The 15591-nt window shown below is 32.8% G+C and overlaps 1 protein-coding gene across 1 annotated transcript in view; it reads right to left on the bottom strand.

Annotated features, from left to right (window-relative positions):
• LOC106132746 (adipokinetic hormone/corazonin-related peptide receptor variant I) overlaps nucleotides 1-14072 on the bottom strand; it is a 69681-nt gene extending 55609 nt beyond the window's left edge. Inside the window, exon 1 of the mRNA XM_060949653.1 lies at nucleotides 13984-14072. The gene's annotated coding sequence lies outside the window, so the exon portion shown is untranslated. The remainder of the gene's footprint in view (nucleotides 1-13983) is intronic.
• Between the last annotated feature and the right edge of the window lie 1519 nt (nucleotides 14073-15591).

Here is a 15591-nt window from a genome sequence, read left to right as displayed (position 1 = left end):
CAGAGTTGTCCGGGTAATTTTCTTAACATGTCACGTCTTCGTTCTTTACGGAAGAGGCAATAAATTAAATGGTCACATTTAGCAGTAATTATTGAATGGAATTGGTTGATATTAAGAGAAAGTAGCAAAATGCTAGACCATGACTTAAAAAAAACTTCACAGCTTTCCCTTTTATTGACTTTTTGAAGTAGAGTATCTCATCTTTGTATGATCTTACATACAAAGATGAGATCATTAAATATGTCACTCGTTTACTAAGCTGCTAGCTGCCGTGCGTTTATAACATTTCTAGAAGACACTTAACTTATTCCACATTATTTTTGTGTTTATAGAGATTGTGATTAATTATTTGTGACCTACGTTTATTATTTTGAATTTGCCTTAACACAATCCTTTTTAGCACGCCTACTTACAAAAATAAAAATCTGTTCACTGGTTGGTTCGGGGTAAACAAAAGTACCTACGTACAGAAATAAGAATCTTTTCTTTTTAAAAAAGTAATCGTATCTAGGTACATAATGCCTAGGCATTATTCTCCAGACATGACAATTGAGTTGCTATGACAACTTCGATTTGTGATATAATTTGTACATTTCGGATTCCTAAAAGGAAGATTTGAAAGGCAACAAATATGTAGGCACAGAGTGATAAATGATTGAGGGTCGTAGTAAGAGAAATATATATATATGTATAGTAAATGTACTCAAGTTTTAAAGAAGTTAATTATCAGTTACAAGTCTAATAAGAATCAAATTACCTGTCGAGTATTTTTCAAGAATGTTTAAAACAACTTTGAAATTTATATGGTTCGAATAACCATTGTAATTAAATAACCCAAATGCCGTCGTTTTTGGAAATTCTTGTAGGAAAATATCCAAATAAACTTTGGTGCCGTGTGGCTCCTAGCATTTTACACTAATATCATCCATGATTATCGACATCCATATAATAGGATATGATGATAGACATTCATGGATGTCGTAGAAGGAGTGGTACTAGTCTAAAGACTAAGTGAGAGGCTTAAACTTGGGATGTTCTTGTAGGCGATGGGCTAATGTTATATGTACTTAAACATTAATTCACTAATTAATTACAAGGCGGCTGCTAAACTATTCTAAACCGACCCTACCCCAAACTGCTGTCAATGACATACTTCGTCATAATTGAGCTACCCTTAAATCGTTTAGAGTTGGGCTGAATATCGTTACTTGCAGATTACTGATGTATCCGGATCTGATAAAGACCTCTTTAAATACAAAATTGCGAAGAAGCGATCACAAACTTCAAAATTTCAATAACATATAATTTCTTTATTTCTCACATTCAAACATCGTTCAAATTGTTGAAAGTTGAATGGAAATAACTATCGTTTCAAGTTTCCACGGACCGATAATGAATGAACATATATATTATCACGTCTAAATCCCTTGCGGGGTAGACAGAGCCATCGATCTTGCAAAGACAGAAAGTCCACGTTCAGTTGTATAATGAATACCTCTATACCAAATCCAAATCCAGTCTTTATCCCTTACGAGGTAACCAGAGCTAATAATCGTTAGACTCCAAGCTCGCATTAAATGATTCATAGACTATTTGCGGGAATTAAAACAGTTTGTATTTCGCTACCATAGAACAACACGATAGATCTTAATATCTGTACTTGGATCCGTATAAACAGATAAATAGATTGTCAATGGGTCTACACATAATCGTTTCCTGACCGGCTGAAATCCCGCACGTACTGTCCCTTGACGTAACTCGATTGCGGCGCTAAAATTGAATAAACGTCTTTATTGTCTATGGATTCACAATGACAACCATCGTAGGTTCGGTAGAATTCAATTTGAAAACGGGACTGAAAGCACTTCAAAGACAATGAGTATGAATGTAGTGATCATTGAAATTATGCTTCAATTAAATTATTTAACGTAAATAATAAGGTTTGAAGAAAGGTTTGTAAGAATCATATTTTCCTTATTTTATGGGATACTATCCCAATGATACAAATTTAACATAACCCAATTTTTCGTGCTATTTTCATCATGGGCATTTCCAATTGGATATTAGAAAACTTGCTCTGTAATACTGGTTACCATGATATGAAAATAAATACGATTGTTATTTTTCCTCTAAATTAGCGCCTTTGCTTGGTATTATCAAGCGAAAGAAAGGCTTTGTTGATGAATTTTATAAATTGCTCGCTTACCTACTTGTTAATGCCAATATAATAATCTATTTATTAGCAAAGAAAAACATAGCTTGTGCTTGCTGCTTCTTTTCCAGTAGGTACAAATCGCAAAATTCAATCGAAAGAAAGGCTTATACAATAAAATATTTATGATTCTTCTTTTAGGCGATGGTCTAGCATTATTGTACTTTCTATAAATCTCAATTTGATCGCTAAGCCGCCTAGTTGAATGAGTCACATGACTATTGGCTCTGTCTGCCCCGTAAGGGACAAAAGTGTGTTACTGAGAAAACACACACATCTTGTGTGTGTTTTCTCAGTGATTCCAGAAATTCCAGATTGTATTATCACATATAAGTTTCAAAACACTATGTCAGCATAAAACAACATTGTAAGTTGATTCGAAAGTTGTGAGGATGAATGTGTGTGTGTTTTGTTTTTTTTTACTCTTACACACACAAAACTAAGTAACTTATATTTAGAAATTTATGACGGACAAAGTCGCAGGCGACAGTTAGTTAATCACACCTTACAACCTGTATGTACGCAGCGTTTTATCTAAGATTAATTACAAACATAGTTGTAGCATTCCTCTCTTTACCCTGTCATCTCCGGAAAGGGTTTCCCAAAGGCTCTCAAAGTGTAACATGAAACCAAAGAAACGGTGTTACTTGTCATCGTGAGTAAAATATCACGTGACACACAAAGTTTCACTATTTTTAATTTCCGTGGGAATTTGCTGATTTATCTCAGGTTATGGTCGTTAAAATCGGTGCGTCCTTTATCAGAGTAGTTAGGTACCTAATTAATACAAACAAAAGATACGAATTTTAATTTAATACCTACAAGCAGCGTCGTACGCATTACGATTAAAACTATAAATACCTACCTCTACCTATATGAATTTTTGAGAGGGTCTAAGAGTGTTAAAAGAAGCTGCTGAAACGCGTCCGTTTATTGGCATGATTTCCTTAGAGATTTTCCTTGAGTGAAGTGTCAGATGTCACGCAGGGATATTAACAATAATTACTTGTTTACAGGAGAGGCAAGTGGAAACGTAATTAATTTTCATTGATTTTGACAATTAATATAATTCGGACCATAAGTATACAAAATATGCAGGTAATATTTGAATCTTAAAAAAATGTTTTACTTCTATATCCTTCCGTCAGTACCGGTTATATCCGCACGTATCTGGATAAAAAACCTCTGGAGTGGAGCCCAAGATGCAGCGGATCAGACATAGGAAAACATAACCCGTATTGGATCAGACTATTTTTCCCCTCATCGTTACTTCAAAACTTTTCTAAAAATAGGTTCATTAAACAACACTGAAAAAAAATTTTTGTTAACCTTTCATCCTTTATATGTTATTTACATAGGTACATATAGTCTTAACTTTCTGTTATGTTATTTACATACATATAGCCACAGCTATATCTCCTGCGGGGTAGACAGAGTCAGCAGTCTTGGAGAGACTGAAAGGTCATGCTCAGCTTTTTGACTTGATGATACTATTGAGATTCTAATAGTGTTAGGTTGCTAGTCTGTCGCCTAAAAGAAGAATCCCAAGTTTATAAGCCTATCCCATAGTCGCTTTTTACGACATCCATGGGAGAGAGATGTAGTGGTCTTATTCTTTTTTCTATTGGTGCCGGGAACCACACGAGAAATTTATTTACTGCTGTTATATTGTGCAAATCAAATTGGATTATGCATATTAATTAATTAATTTATGCAAAGTTATTTACCGTTTGTAAACTATACCATAGCCTCAAATGTTTTGATATTACAGTACAGCTTATTCACTAAGTTCACTTTCATCGCACCTTAGATTTTATTAAGTTTGACTATATAATCAAAATTTTAGTTGGCTGTTTTTTTTTGTATATCAATGAAAAATTGTTTCATTTACATAGTTAGAATATATAATTTTAGACTTAGACTTCACCTCGCAGAATCTGCTGGCACGTGAAGACTGAACGAAAACTTTTACATAAAAGAAAAACTTTGTAAATTAGGTACTCGTGAAAATTTGGGTCGTTTTAAAATCAACTTTTATTCCAAACAATATAAAGTCAAAATTAAAAAAGTTTACATAGCAAAACATTTGAACGAGTACGAATAAATAAAAAAAATAAAATGACAGATATAGTTACATTCATTTATTTTGAATGTTATTATTTAATTAGCATATGTACATCTATCTTCTACATAAGAAGATATAAGAAGATGCTGACTGACTGACCAAGCTATCAATCAAATATAGCATAAAATTTAATATATAATACATATATTTGCTAAACATTTCAATAAAGTCCATTTCTGATTTAAAAAATATTTATTCAGAATGGATTATCTGTTTAACCCAAAGCCGACTATAAGTCTATTGTATAATGAAGGTTATACAAGCAAAAAGTCGATAAAACAACCTAACTTAGTAATCGGTTAGAAATTATATAATAATCCCAGACACCCAATAGCTATGTTTATTTGCCTATCTAAAACTTTAGGAGCTCTATATCTACAATGGGTTTTGTTGTTTTTAAAAGATTATTCCACTATTATTGTTTAACTAACATTTAAAGGAAAATATTGTATTATACAAATATACAGAAATATAAAAAAAAAAAAAAAACTAATAGATAAAAATATTTAATTTTCAAATACCAAGGTATAATATTTTATGCATATATTATAGATTGCTTATTACAAGGATATTTTGTTTTCGTAGTGTTTAATTTTCAGCAAGAGCGCAACATCCAAATTATCGATTAAAATAGTTACAACTCAGCTTAACATTATATTATTTGCCTAGCCTTAAATCGATACTGATTAATGGCATCATTTTGTATCAAACGCTACTTCATATGAGAGTGCCGGTCTGAGTAGCGGTCATCAATCAACTATATATCAATTGAGTAATAAATACTGTTCGTCCTGCTCAATCAGCTTTGTATTTGTTTTTGTGACATGTAATTTAATGTGTGGACGAACCGACCCCAGTGACGACCCCAGTGAGTGATAAAATTAATTAAAAATATGTTATCATTAGGTTCAGTTTAGACCCTGGCAACATCCCACTTCTACTAATTTATAAATGCGAAAGTTTTGAAAGCATATTATATGGATGTGTGCGTGTTTGTAACTCTTTCACGGAAAAACTAGTGAAAGAAATTTCATGAAACTTTGCAGTAATATTTTTTAGACGTTAATATTACATAACAAGTTAAAATTGATTGAAATTGAGATACGATTTAACAATCTCTATGATTTAAACTGAAATATATAAACTTTTCAAGTATAAACACACGGTTTGTACATTAGCTTGGTGTACATCGTTTTTATGTCACGAAATTTTCTTCGTCGCTTTTCTAATTACCTGTCAATATTTTGTCAACGCAACATGAACATGTTTAGTAACAACGTGACTCGACTTAACATTTCTGAAAACCTTCGAGCAACACGGGCTTCCGTTCTACATGCCAAATTAAAATTTTTAAATCTCTAGTCCCAGCGGTTTGGGTTATATCCGTCAATCAGTCGGTATCCTATTTTATACGACTACATTTAGAAGATTCTAAAGAGTATTTAATTTCCAATATAATATGCAATACGATACTATCAATACTTAAAAATTATTCATAAATCTCTGCTCATTTTGCAGTTGAAAATTCAATAATGAATTGTTGTCTTCGTATAATTTTGGCGTCTTCATAATTTTTCCCCGTTTAATTATATTGGTTTAGGTAAATTCGTTGATTATTTAGGCTCTCACGGTTGCCCGATCAATTTCGTCCCATCAAAATTACAAAATATACAAAGTATATGAAAATGAATGATTACTTTTATCATTAAAATCGACAAAATAATAATGTAGTAACCAAAAATTATTTCTGTAAATAACGTAGGATGCAACTAAAGGACACCGAATGCAATTTCATTTTTGGTTTCATATTTTTTGACGATTTGTCTAAAGCTTCCGCTATATATGTTACGTCAGTCGAACCTTCCATTTACAGAAGTCGAAAAACAGATTTCCAATTAGCTGTTGCCTGGCGGTTTGCTCCCGTAAGAATTGCATATATTAGGTATGAAAAATTTCAGCTGCGTTCAATTGAGTCCACTCTGCATTGGCAGCTATGTTACATAGTCGCTTTTTTCTTTTACATAAAATTTAATTACAACGTAATGACACGAAAACAGGAACAAAAATAGACGCTATAAGATAAAAAATTTGCTAACACCCGTAATAACCTTCGTCAAAGAAAGCCTATTACAAAGAAATCTCACTTGCAATGTTTTATGGCATTTGATGACATTTTTATCTGTGACAGTGCAATCTTTTATCATCCGAATGGCGAGGTAGCCAGTGAAAAAAAGAAGAAAAAAGGCTTTGAAAAAAAACTTTTTTAAATTATTATTTTTTTTGACAAAAAAACCCCGATTAAGTTCCCCCAAATACTTCTACTTAAAGATAAATATGTAAGGCCCAGGCCAATCAGAAAAGTTCGTATCTCATCTTGCCTCGGCTGGGATTCGAACTCGGGACCTATAGTGTCACAGACAACGCCCACTACCGCTGCACCAAAGTGGTCGTCGAATTGCTACGATCTGGTGAAAGAGTTCCCTAAACCGTGAAGCTTTCACAAAAAGAATGAAGATTATGTGAATGAAGCAAAACAAATATGAGATTTTATGAACTTGACGGAGTTACGATGAGTGACGAAATTGGTATAGTGCAACTTACATATATGCAAACATGCCTGAACAAGTTAATAAAGTGTGTATTTGATAATCAAAAACCGAACTTTTAATGAAATCAGTTCATCCCGTAGAACAATATTCTACCTCCACCAAAATATTAGAACATTTATTCAAAATCTTGAAAATCGAGAGTTAGATTTGCTGGCAAACTAAAAATACAAATTTAACTAGGACTTAGTCTGTGATAAAAAGTTTTCCCATTTATTTAGGCCTGTCCATTCGCTTTCCTCTTTATAATTTTATATCTGGCGAATAACTTAGTTATTCAACTTTGGTAGATATGTAATATTGTTTAAGAGGATGAAATCCCGTGAGAACGTAAATTATAGGGATATCAGTTAACGCGGGCAAAAGCTACAATCAATGTGTGTCAATCTTTGGACAATAAAGGCATCAATGTGTCAATCTTTAGGCATTAAAGGCATTTTCCTGCTTCCAGGGATAAATTGCTTTTGGATAACCGGCCGGCAATTTCAGCCCCATTTGCTGTTTTAAAAGGGGTTATAATGAACGCTAACGCTACAGATATGAAATGAAATGTTCCTTTGACAACTGAACTGCTGAAACCTATTTATTTTACGAATCAAACTTTTAAAGGGTATAAGTAATCAAAATACAGATAGGTACTAGGTACTACAAAAAATTAGAAAACTTATCCGATTTCATCCTAACATTCCCAGCATCCAAACTCCAAAACGTTTTAATTGTATACCTACTTCGAATGTCTAATTATTTACAAAGGTATGTTGAGGAGCGATGATTCGGGCTCGACAGCCACCAAAAGGAAAATCTTCCGCCCGGCTAGATGTTATGCCTGGGGAATCGCGCGACAGACGATGTTGTGTCGGAGGTTGTATATATGCTCAAATCGGTGAAATCTTTGCTAGCGCGATTTACTATCCGCTGTTTTTTTTTCCTGATAGCGTCGCGTGATTGTTTGTTGTGAAATTTGATTCTTATAGCTTCTATGATTTTGTCAAAGTCGGTCTGCCGCCTACCGTAATATATTTATAACAAACAGGTCTTCAATTAGGACATAATATAAGTGTGTAGGTAACGCTAGGTCCAATATTTTTTCACACGTTATAAAATCATATAAGTTTCCTCAAGCGTCGTTCATTAAAAGTTTCTGTAGAGCTGAAGGTATATCGCATTAATATTAAAATGATGAGGAAAATTCATCGCGCCGCGAAATGAACACGAAAACTTAAAACTTCAGGACTTTGAGTAAAATAAGGTTTGACATTGAAAAACACTTTTCGGATTATAAATTTGGGTCAAAAAAATTTATTGTTTAAAAAAAAGAAGAATTCTTAAAGAATATAAGACTTAATGTAAAGCTTTTCATTGCGAAATGTGATATTTTAGTCACAATTATTTCACTTAAAATTTCACAAAGAGGGATAATTTAATTTATTTAAATTCGATTTAGTGTCGAAATCAAAATTAAATTATTCAAGTCAAATTTTTAAGCAACCTGTCACTATCTGATTTTCAATTACATAATTAGACCATTCAGCTAAACTTGTCCTTTGAGACTCTGGTCTTGGCCTACCCCGTAAGAAGACATAGTATTTATGAAGATTTTAAGTTTATTCGTAGCTATAATTGGCTTTATTGGCTTGATAGAAAAGTTCTTGGTGCAATGGCCCACCGCGGCGAGGAGGCATAGACAAGAGACACTCGTCTAGACAAAACCTTTATTTTTGTTTCCATTTACAAGTCTGAAGTGCCTAAACTTCAATTGTATGAGCACGGCAGGGCAGCGAGTCGGAAATAGAATTTATATCAGGAATTGGGAAGTAATACTCTTATTTACATATCAAAAAATCTGTTAGTGTCATTTTTATTAAAAAAAAACTCATGGTTATTCAAATCTCATTTATCACCAACAGGTATACGTTATGATACTAAAATTAAATCAAATGGTATGAAAAAGCCATAAAGCTGCACGTGGTCTTTCAGTCTTTTCAAGACTGTTGACTCTGTATACACAAAGAATAATAGGAACAACAGAAATTTAACAAAACAAAAATTTTGGACAAAAATCTCCCAAAAAATTTTGGGTAAAAACACGAACTGAGCTGGAACACGTGTATCAATCTTGACAATAACATAATCACGTTCGTTAGTGAGATTCCCAGGGGAGCGCTTCGTTTTTCTTCATACATGAGACGGACTAGGCAAAGCCTCCCGTGGGGTTATAAGGTTAATTATGCAATCAGGAATCTATTTGGAGATCGATTTTCACTACAACTGTTATATAGGTATATATTGTTTAGGGGTATTTTGAAATACAAAAGAATTAAATGAAGATGAACCAACCCAGCAACCTGTCACTATTTGAATCTCGATTCTAACATTAAGCCAAACAGCTGAACGATCCGTCTTTTCAAGACTGATCGCTCTGTCTACCCCGTAAGGGTTATAGTCGTAATTATATGTATGTATATGTATGTAATGTAGACGAAGATCAACAAAGGACTGCCATCTGATTCCCGGCTGACGAAAGGGGAATCGGAAATTCTACATTTATCAGCTTTTGTCATTAATGGTTACGCACCCCTGTGAGTATGCACACAAAGATGTAGTCTCTACCTACCTCTCCAAAACACAGGCGTGATTATATGTATAAGTCATTTCTTTTTTGTTTCCAATATTTACAATATCGACACAATAACACTTGGCCAATATTAGCAATATTAAGCACACATCTAATTAAAAGTCTTATTAATAATTGATAAGACAAATGGGCTACCATTAATCATCACCTTACACTTTTAGTGGATGACATTACACGTTATTGAATGAACAAAAAATGGTTAAGTTTTGCCAAAGATAAAATGTATACTTGAGCAATATAACCGAAATTAATAATTTTAGTACTGAAAAGGAAATGAGATGCCATTCTTAGCCGTTCCTGAGTTTACCCTTTTAGTGGTTAACAACCCAATCGGATGTCATTGAATAAAAAAAAATAAGTAAATTTTTTGCCAGTGTATTTCGAATATTAAGATATCTTTCATCTTAATGTAAAAAAAATACGACACCATTTTCAAACAATGGATGTTAAAAACTTTTGCAAAACATGATCTGAAATCAAACTTTTACAAAAAAAAATCTGTTTTATGAGTTACGAAGCCGCATTCTGAAAAACATGGCATTTAACAAACTGCTCGAAATTGCCATTTCTGACTAAAACCAGAATATTAATTAAAATTTTCCATATTAAAATGATGATAAATACGTAGAGTTAAACTCTAACAGGTTAAATATAATTTTATTAAAACCGATGGGTTTATCAAAGGTACTCAACTCAAGTAATGTTTTCCTTCGAATCTCTAAATCTGGCTTGGTATTTTAAGATTAACCGAGGCCCACGAATACGGGTTTTAGTAGAACAACAATACGATGAACGTTTAATCTAAGTCTGCGTAATTTCGGCGTAAATTGTGTTTTGAAAAAAATAGACCTCGTCCGGAGTAGGCCGGAGGGTTGGGAAAATTAAAAAAAAAATTGAAAGTGTAAGCAACCTTCTTTATTCACATTTAATTATTTATAATATTTAAATATTAACAGGCAAAGCCAGCTGGCAAACATATGTATTTGTATACCATAGCAACGGTTGTCATGATTTGTTTGGTTAGCAGAAAACAGATTTTATTGTAAAATATTTTTGTTTGAAATTTGTAACAACTACTTGTACTTAAATATGATTAAATTTATATAATCAATTTAACTTAACTAGTAGAGTTATATTTTCGTCTTTGAAACATTCGTAACGCAACAACCGTGACGTAAGCTCGCGCGCTAAAATTAAAGTGTAACTGTAATAAAAGAGAATTTTTACGCAATGGATATCTAATAGATTTTTTTTAAATAATCCTACCCCATGCGAAAAATAGGCTTGATTTTATGTTACTATGTTTATTTTGCCCAACAAAAAGCAATACTTTATTACTATTAATCCAACGTTGACATTTTATGATGATTCAAGAGTAATAACAAATTCGACAAAGATAACATTAATTCGTTGTTTATATAGAAATATTTTACTAGCGGGAATCCAGCGCTGTTAATCTACTTTCGAGCCTAACTGAACTAAGATGTTTTCAGGGAACTCGGACAACAATTTTAATTTACCTATCCCCGAAGGAATGTATTTTTCTTTCCAACAACTATGTACCTAAAACAAAGATAAGCGTTTTGTAGATGACGACATTATTAATTATTAGGTAAAATAAACCATGAAAACGTTTTTGTCACAGAAATATAGAACAAATAACGAATAGAAATTCACACGGTTAACTCTGGAATGTTTTAGTAACTAAAACTGAAACGTTCTCGTATAAGATATCAGGTGTTTGGCTAATGTAAAACAACAGAAATAGAATGTTTGAATAACACATTTTTATACCGTATCTTGTCAATTCTGAGGTCTATTAATTATTTTGGTAGTTCTGTTTTGGATATCCTTGTGTTTATTTTTTTGTCTCCTAGTAAGTTGAGAGTGTTGAGATGATGAGTACAGGTGAAGGTCTACATTTCATCCCGGATAAAAGTATACTTTGTTCTTAGAAAAAAGAATAGAACCACTCCATCTCTTTCCCATGAATGTCGTAAAAGGTAACTAAGGGATAGGTTTACAAACTTGTGATTCTTCTTCTAGGCGATGGGCTAGCAAACTGTCACTATTTGAATCTCAATTCTATCATTAAGCCAAACAGCTGAACGTGGCCTATTGGGCTTTTCGAGACTATTGGCTGCCTTCCTCGCAAAGATATAGACATGATTATATGTATGTATAAAAAATTTTCTTTATTTTCACTCAAATCGTAGTACGATTCCCTATACCTAAACTGATGCGATTATATTAACTACACAATTAACTCGTTTCTCAATTTTACGAACATACTTTTACAAAAAAAAATATTTTTAAACTGTGACCAGTTTAATAAGACCATTAATAACACGCATCTGTAAAAAGTAAACATAAAATTGTCAGTCGTATAACAGTATCCTATACGATACTATGCGGGTTCAGGCCGCCTATGACCCACTGGCAGATAACCGATGCTATCAGGCAAGGTTATAAAGGTCCGTGCGATGCAGCGTGATTCTCAAAAACAACACCTATGATTGGCTGCGACGAACGAAAATACAATTTTCCTGCTTTCAATCGCATTATTGTAACGCGTTTTACAAAATATGCTTAGCTACTTACTACCGCAGCTTCGCTCGCGACAAATTTGTATGAATTTAATTGAATGGTTCACATTGCATTGCAAATTTAGAATTAAAATTATAAATTAATTAAGTGAATTTTTAGCGAGAGCTACGATTACAGCTCAACCGCCACCAAAGGGAAGATCTTCCGCTAGGCTAGGTGTTATGCCTGGGGAATAGCGCGACAGACGATGTAGAGTTGGCGGTTGTATTTATGCTCCAACCCGTGAAATCTTCGTAATCGCGATTTAGACTCTTTGCTGCTATTGGCTGAGCGCGTCATTTTCTTTGCTATGATTAACAGTTGTTGTGTGACATTTAGTGATGTCGCCACAAATTAATGACTTACCACTCCTCCCGCTCCTATTTTCTTTATTTTTATTGTGTTGGATATTTCAATAACGCTACGAAAGAGTACTAAGAACGACTCCATCATTTGTCTATTGTATTTTTTAATTTAAAGTTATTTATAATTGATTTTATAATAGCGCTTACACTTTTAAACGGGAGTAAACCTTATTTTTTTTTTTACTTGTACCTAATTGCAAGTAAAAAAAATACTGGACAGATCCCAACTGGAATGACACCGCTCTTGCACAATTATAACAATTGTATTAATATTAATAATACAGTCTTGGAAAGAATGTATTGGTTTGTAGCTTTCTTATATGCAATAAATAGTTTACAAATTAACAAACACTCTATCGTAACATCGTGTTCTTGACTAAATTCTCAACTGAGGCATCAATAATCGAGGCAGCTTTTAAGCATGTTACCTAAACAATTTTGTGGCTTTTTTTGAGGCAATAATTAGTAAAATTAATAATCGATCAAAAGAAAAATAAGTATAACAATATGTTGTGTAAAGATCTGGGATATTTACTGCCATCTGCCTTCTTCTCATTAAATAGCCTTGGGTATTATTGATGTGTTAGTTGTTAACGCTTTTGTCCTTTACACATTTTCCACGTCAAAGTTACATACGTACTAGGCAAAATATTTTGAGAAATGCTTACTTTATAAAAAAGAACAGCTTTGTTTTCTAATCAACAAGTTAGATTAGAAAACTCGTAGACAGAAATATGTTTCTTCTGTATCTAGATTGTATTTTTGAGCTAAATTATAGTAGGTAATATTTTGTATTATAGGTAGATAAAACATCACGAAAAATACTTATGAAGGATTATATGGTTAACTAAAAGTAATTACATTAACGATAAGTCTTTGGTCCTCATAGCCTGTTATTTTTTTCTTTCCTTTCCATCTATTCAAGACTGTAGGCTCTGTCTACCTCACAATGGATATAGACTTGATAATGTATAATATGTTAATGTATTATTGTTCATAAAATAAAGAATATATCTATCTATTTATATTTGTTCTGTGGTTTTCATGTCGACTTTATTATGTGGCTATCTTTTGTTCCTCTCGCTATTACGTAAGTATTAGAGGGTACTTTTTTGTAAATTTTCCATAGATGTTTGCAAATTTCAATATTTAAAAATGATAGGTAAAATGCTATAAAATATTACGTTTAAGAGGGCCGAAAATGATTCTAAATATTTTTTATTATTTCTGACAAATATCATCAACAAATATATTTCAATTAAAACATTCGTTCAATGTGTCCTAAATATACAAAACAGAATGAGATAAGACTTAGTATTATAAGTCCCACGATCCATAAAGTTATCCGCTTACATTAATAAAAAAAAAAAGACAACGACCGCGACTACTCTTAAATCCAAAATGCCAAAAGAACTAAATTTGAAATGACGAGATAAAAGTTTGGAAGAACTCACTTTCGATTGTCGCATCCGATTATGAAAGCACAACACTCACTCACTACACTGTCACCGTGAGACGCGTTAGGACCCGAGGCGCGCGTTTTCCACACTGCCGCGACGGGCGCGCCGCCCGCCCAGCGCTATCGTGATAGCGGCCTGCGATTACTGGAGTAGTTTTGGTAGCAATTAAACGTTTTTTAAGATGTTTCGTGAATATTCGGGAAAGAAATACTTATGTAAAACAAATTTTAGTTTACTGAATACATACATATAATCTCGTCTTTGTTTCTTACAAGGACATGTGCCCTCAGTCTGGAAAATAGTGGAAGACCACTATTAGTTGTACAATTTTATTTTGATAAGATTTAAGTCTTAATACATTTATTTAATATTTTAATATAATATAAATATATACAAGACAAATTACATAGATAGAGCTAGCCCCAAACAAAAATTGGGACGTGTTATGGCCAATGAGATAGTAAACAATTAGAATAGAACCACTCCACCTCTTTTCCATGGATATAGTAAAAGGCGACTAAGAGTATATGCACAGTCGTCTATAGCAGCTTTTCATGATCCCTGAATGGAGCCCCCCTGCAAAAAAAGCACTAGGCTACTACACTAAAGGCTCTTATTCTCCACGGCATGAATGCGGCTGTTGTTAAAAAAAGCAAAAAAGATTCATGGCAAATGGAAAATGTGGACTTTGGTTACTTCTCAAAGATAAAAACGTGATTACGTATGGTGTTTAACTTGTGAATATTATTTTAAAGAATTTATCACTGTGCTGACCACATGATTGAAAAAAAAATACAGACGCGAAAAATCACGTCTCCCTTGAATTATATAGCACAATCGCATAATGTTTTCTGAGAAAAAGTAAATAATTTGCAACAGTTTGAGTGACAGCAAAGAAATGAAAATATTAAATTCTTTTTAAATCGATTGCAGATTGTGGAGCGAATTTTCTAAACAAATAAGAAAACTTCATTTATTAAATTCTTCATTCCCATATAGTTATAGGTAAGGGTTCAACACACAGTTTCATCCAGTGGTTGTAACTACAGGTCAATACACGTTTGTCACATTTTCCTTTTAAACAGATATAGATATATATAAAAACTTGCTGTACCCGCAAGGATGAATAATTTTCCCCGTATTTTTCACATATTCCATTATTTATTTGCTCCTTAGTTGTGTCGTGATGTTATATAGCCTAAAGCCTTCTTGGATAAATGGTCTATTCAAAGCAAAAAGAATTTTTCAATACGTACCAGTAGTTCCTGAGATTAGCGCGTTCAAACAAACAAACAAACTCTTCAGCTTTAAAATATTAGTATAAATATTATTAGGTATAATGCTGTATATATGTATGCATGCTTACAATGATAAATGACTTTGAATTTAACTCAAACAAACTCAAACTCAAACGGCAAACTCATGCCTTGAGTTCATGCAAATGACGATAACTTTTTTTAGTGAACCGATTTTGATGAAACAAACTTTAAATATTTAAAACAAAGCAATAGGTGAAAGTTTTAAGAAAATCGGTTCAGGACTTTCGGAGATAAGCGAGATCATACATACAGATAGACAGACAGACAAAAAATTAAAAAAAAA

Source organism: Amyelois transitella, chromosome 19 (genome assembly GCF_032362555.1).
Source record: "Amyelois transitella isolate CPQ chromosome 19, ilAmyTran1.1, whole genome shotgun sequence".
In the NCBI taxonomy this organism is placed as follows: Eukaryota; Metazoa; Arthropoda; class Insecta; order Lepidoptera; family Pyralidae; genus Amyelois; species Amyelois transitella.
The sequence above is the reverse complement of the archived record's forward strand: the minus strand, read 5'-3'. Positions and strand labels throughout refer to the sequence as shown.